At 42.1% G+C, this 5,770-nt stretch overlaps 1 non-coding gene across 1 annotated transcript; it reads left to right on the top strand.

Annotated features, from left to right (window-relative positions):
• The first annotated feature begins 310 nt into the window (after window positions 1-310).
• On the top strand, window positions 311-416 carry LOC138257580 (U6 spliceosomal RNA). Its single transcript, XR_011198383.1, has one exon. It is a non-coding gene; the product is annotated as a U6 spliceosomal RNA (small nuclear RNA).
• The last annotated feature ends 5,354 nt before the right edge of the window (window positions 417-5,770 follow it).

The following is a 5,770-nucleotide window of genomic DNA, read 5'->3' on the forward strand; positions in this document are numbered from 1 at the left end:
CACCCATCCCATACAAGTGATCAGAGACACGCAGCAGGCACCAAATATCTAAAGTAAAAAAAGGCCAACTTTCTAAAAGTGTCATTTTCAAAATTATAATTTGAAAATCTGACTTGAAGTTGTGATTTTAAATTGTGATTCCAGAGACACCAGACTCGAAAAACGAATCTTTTCCAGATAGTGAATTACACTTCTAAGATGTAATACCTATGGAAGAGATAGGCCTTGCAGTTGTGAAAAATATATTTAAGATGTTTTGACTATCAGGACATGTAACACTTGAAGGTTTATGTTAAACTTTTCAAATATACTGCATGCTTTGGTGCCACATATATTAATTTGAAACTATACAGAGAAGATTAACATGGTCCCTGTGCAAAGATGACACGCAAATGTATTAAGTATTCCATATTTTTCTCAGTCCACATTTTATTCTTTTGCCCTGAGTACCACCTGCAACGATCCAAGTAGATAGTCCTCTAGTGTGTAGATCTGGGAACAGGTCATAACAGGAAGGTATTTAGAATTTTCTCTTTAAACTTGGGCAGAGTGATGGTATTTTCAATCTCGAGATTTCTATTGTCTGTATGGCCCACGCGTTCCAAGTCCATCAAACCAGCCAAGTGTTTAGCATAACTTCATCCATTTCATGAACAGTGAGTGGCTGGATAACATAAGCTATGTAGTGATTGGACCAGTCTCTTACTGTTCTAGCACTTTATCTCAAATCCGTTAATGTTTTAAGAGAACACTGAGGGGCTGGAGATACAAGCTATACTGTGCTTGACCGACACTTCTATTTTTAATTTGCAAATTTGGTTCGTGCCTGCCCATGTGGGCAGAAAATTATGAAATTCCATCACTCAGTCTTAAAAGGTTTTAGTGCTCATGTGGATGTTGGTTTTGCTGATTTTACTAATCTCTTTTCTCTTTAAACTGTTTTTATATACTGATTGGCCACTTGATAAGAAATGTGTATTTAACCGTTGTAATGTGCTGTTTGTTTCTATGAAGATAGTTTTTATTTGTACTGTTCTAAAGTTGTTTATCCTGGCAATCAAAATAAAGTTTTGTATCGATTAAATACACTGTACCCTGCCATTGGGGCTGTCTAGGGCCTACCTTAGGGTAACTTATATCATTTAAAAAGAAAGGCTAAGCCCTGGCAAAGTGGTCACTTTACCAGGTCGAGATGGCAGTTTAAACTGCACACACAGGCTCTGCAATGGCAGGCCTCAGACATGTTTTAGAGGGCTACTTAAAGGGGGGCACAATCAGTACTGCAGGCCCACTAGTAGAATTTAATTTACAGGCCCTGAGCACGTGTAGTACACTTTACTAGGGACTTACAAGTAAATTAAATATGCCAATTGGGGGTATGCCAACTAAACCAAATTTTAGGGTGAGAGCAAAGATACTTTAGCACTGGTTAGCAGTGGTAAAGTGCACAGAGTGGTAAAGCGAACAAAACAAATTAGTTACCTCTGAGTTCGTACAGGGCTCTGTAGACTTCTGATGAAGAGGCCACAGCATCAGCACTGGTTTTGGTCATGGTTGTTTGTAGGCCTCTGAGGAGGACCCAGTTCCCATGTAGGGTGGCAGCTCAGCTGGTCAGGGCCCACTGATCATAGGCTGCACTGTTGTCCAATAGGCGAGGGTAGGTGGGAATTATGAGGTCACCCTTTGTGTGGAATGGACAGCACAAGAGTCTGATGGTACAGTGACCACTTACATCCTTTGTCTGGCTTGCAGTCTTAGAGCACCTTCCTTATGGTGAGTGTGGGCAGAGATGGCCCTAAGTCTTTGGTCAACATAGCAGTGACTCTTCAGTTCACTACTTGTCCACTGGTGTTGCATGGTCCACAACATGAGTCCTCTCAGGGCCAGCCACCGCAGACTTAGGCGAGGACTGGCTGATCCCCTTGTCCACCTTGGGTCTTGGGCACCTGACCACGCTGAAAGCCCAGGTGGCTCTGTCTTTAAATCCTCCCCAAGGCCAGGGGGCAACGGGTCACCTCCTGTCCTGTTGCAGGATTGCCACTTCAATCTGGTTCAGGGTGGTGCTGGGGACGATGGTATGGTGGAAGGTGTGTTCTCAACTCTCGGCTGTCGCAACACGGTCTATGTGTGCCCCCACTATAGTGGTGCCAGGCCAGGCTGTTTACCATGCGGTCTCTGCAGCAGGTGCCATCTTGAAACGTTGCCCGAACTGCTCGCCACTGTTCCTGGGGCTCTGCAGAGGCATGCATGTGCTCTCCCTCCTCTGCATGTCTTCCCCTGCCCTTTACAGCAGGAGAAATTGGGGTAGTTAGGCAGAGACAGTGCGGTGGCAGAGTCGGTGGTGGAGAGGTGCAGAGTATCTCCTACCTGGCTGCCACCTTGGCCACGCCCCCAAAAGGTGCAATTTATATGTACATTTGTCAATTCACATTAGTGTAATTGCACTTTTATTTTTTTTCTATACAGGAAAATCAGCTTTCATACTACATGGTCGATTTTAACAGTGTTCCCTTGCCATTCTCACATTGATCTTAAGTAAATATTAAAGTAAACATAAACCTGTTTTCAGAGTTCAAGGATATACTTCTAAACATTCACAAACTCATGAGTCTCCCATAGTGTCGAGTGTAGGCCATAAGAGTGGTTTGTCTTGGCCATGGTTAGATATGTGACCTTCCTGTAGCTGTCTCCATTCTGGTGGCTTTGAGTATGTGAGCAGATGAACTGCGAAGACGATCAATGGTCTTTAGGTGAAAGGGCATGTTAGTAGTTGAATTGGTAAACACGCAATATGAATACGCCAAATGGTGCTCAGGCTACTGCAAAGGCTGGTTCTTATATGTCATACAAACAACATACTGCTCAGGGCTAAACCTGCGCCTTGAAACACATGACTGGTCTCCTTGAAAGATGCCGGAAATCGAGGGTTTCCTCTCAGCAATTCTGAACAAAATCATCTTTGTCACATTACTGCTCAAGATCAAGAATGACTCTGAGAGGTATTTTGTCTCTACAGCATTTTCTGTAAGCCATTAGATTGGGACATTTTTTTCCATTGAGGCGTTGGGTTTCTTTTTTGCAACACCTCACAGCAAGTGGGAGATCTGCTGCCTTGGAATGCTGTTATATGGTAATGGCGGCTTCATTGATAAGGATGGCAGGGCGCAGGAGTTTTCGTACAGCCTATAAAGAAGGTTTTGAAAGGATGGAAAAAATTTGGTTCACACCAGAAAGCAGAAGGCCGATTGATTTTTTTGAAAATAATAAACATTTATTGATTTTATCAGAAGTTAGCTACGGTACGTGAGTTCACAAATAGGCAAATGGTGTCCTACAAAGAGATAGCACAGTATGTAACTACAATAAATATGGTGTTCGGTTAAATAAAGAAAAAAAACAATAGAGAGTACATCAAACCATATGTTAAACAACTATTTGGGTGCTTGTCAATAGAAAGAATAGAAGCAAAAAGAAGATAAGAAGAATAAATCCTAAACTATGGCAAGGCTAGTCCAAGAAATGCCTCTGAGCACCCAGGAGATCTGAAAGGTCGAGTCACGCGTGTGCAGGGCTGAGGCGAAACAATGCACCAGCCAGGTAAGCGTTTTAGAAGGAGAAGGAGGGAGGAGGGAGAGGAGGTACAGGCACCTACGTTTAGATTATAAAGATATCAAATTATTTAGTAACTGGGGGTAGAGGGAGTCAAGACATCATGGAGGTCTGCGTCATCCTTAAGGGCCTCACTCAAAGAAAAACAATCCATCCCAGATGCTTGGTATAGAATATTTCCTCTGGTCTCTTCCCTATGCAGCTCTGTGGCTGCCTCCTCAGCCCACTTTATAACTGTTATGTGCCAAATCAAAGGATCTGGTAAACAGGATACTTAACACTTCCTGGTGATATGACACTTGAGTAGCAACAAGGCAAGATTTGAGAATTTAGTGTGAAATAGCGGCTGGATACCTGGGTATATTTTTTATAATCGCATGTGGTTCAGGTAGGCCTGGTTAAGTATGTTATATTGAATGTGTTAAAATCTGGCATTTCTGGAAATTGTATGTGGGTAAATCGCCTGTTGAACGCCAAGTGATGTGGACAAACTAGAGAGGTCATAGTACATCTCCTGTCCACTTGTGTGTCCCTTAATGCAGTGTGGTTCTGTTCACTTGGTTTCCCTCCTGGTATTTTATGGTGCATTTAGAGTGAAGAAATTAGTGAGTAAGGTAAAGGGTGATATGGATGTCGGGCAGCAGATATTCCATGTAGGTTTATGAAGGAATTCAGTGTTAATATATTTGTTCTGCACTATAACTGACCATACTGCAGAGACAAATCTATCATTCTGTGGAAGAAAAGGGGGTATTCATACTGCCCAATTTTAGCACTGGAAGAGCTCATATCACTATACCCCATAAACCCAGGGACTTCTGTACAAGTGTAGTATGACGGTGTGTCTTCTACCAGTTTTCAGTTTTGAGGGTATTATTTATGGCCCTTGCAGAGGCAGGCGTTGATGTGCACATTTTCTGTTCCCACTTGATTAGAATGCGGGATGCCTATCAGAGGTGGACTCAGGGTGAGGCCTGCCAGGGTAAGAGGATTGGGAGATTGAAGTCAGAATGCTACCAAAAATATGTTTCTTCTAATTTGCTATGAGTTATCAAGCATGTTGCATTTTTGTCTGTGTTCACAATTGGCTTTTTTGCCATGTTTGGCTGCAGGACATCCCAGAAATGATGCCAAAAGTTGCCATCCTTCATTCCACTCATAGAAAGATAGGGGATGATGTACTGTAGTTCATTGTTGGGGGACTGCACAACAGTCAACAGAGGAATCTGGTGACAAGGACTCAGTGAATGTGCTTCTTATTTCCCCATCCTTCACATTGACAGTAAGAACTTGGGATGTCAAGGTCACCAACACAGAGGGGAATCTTTGCTGGGGTAATGTCTTGGTTGGCCCATCCACTGCCTGTCAAGATTGTACATACATTCTTTAAATGCATGTGGACACTGAGCATCTGTGTGATTGGAGGAGCACCTCTATACAGCATTTAAACAGGTTAATGACAACTGATGGCTTGATCTAGAGGTTGGCAGTCAAGATTGGACCATTAAAATATGGATTTACAACCATTCGCCATCATGGAGGTCAGTCTGGCCTAATTAAAGTTTGGTGTATTATGTTCTATGGCGCTTGCAATATCAACAACTTTAATTTTTATGGTTATGCAGCATAAGGAACAATATTTACAAATCACTACTCTGTGTAGTAAAGTCATACACTGTGCTCAAAAGTGAAAAGGAGGCATACAAATTATCAGTTGTGCACTGTCTTTTCACTTTTGTGAAAAATGTGTTAAGATAAAAGTACTTCTGTACATGTCAATCTGGTCGTACCCTGTTATACATTAAGGGCTTGATTTAGATAATGGAAGGCGGGTTACTCCGTCACAACGGTGACAGACATCCCATTCACAGAAATCTAAATCCCATTATGTCCTATGGTATTTAGATTTTGGCAGACCGGATAGCCGTCATCGTTGTGACGGAGTAACTAGTCCACCAATATCTAAATCAGGCCCTTAGTGTATATGGCAATACATTAGTGGGTATTTCACTGAGTTAATTATTTGTTTTTTACAATAAAGCCCATATGGACCTTGTGTTTTTTTTTATATTGTATATACCTCTGTCCATATGAGTATACAGGTGGTTCCTGTGGTATATACAAGAAACATGTATGTGGCATATGTGTCAAACTCAGATTC

Source organism: Pleurodeles waltl, chromosome 1_2 (assembly GCF_031143425.1).
Source record: "Pleurodeles waltl isolate 20211129_DDA chromosome 1_2, aPleWal1.hap1.20221129, whole genome shotgun sequence".
NCBI classification, from domain to species: Eukaryota; Metazoa; Chordata; class Amphibia; order Caudata; family Salamandridae; genus Pleurodeles; species Pleurodeles waltl.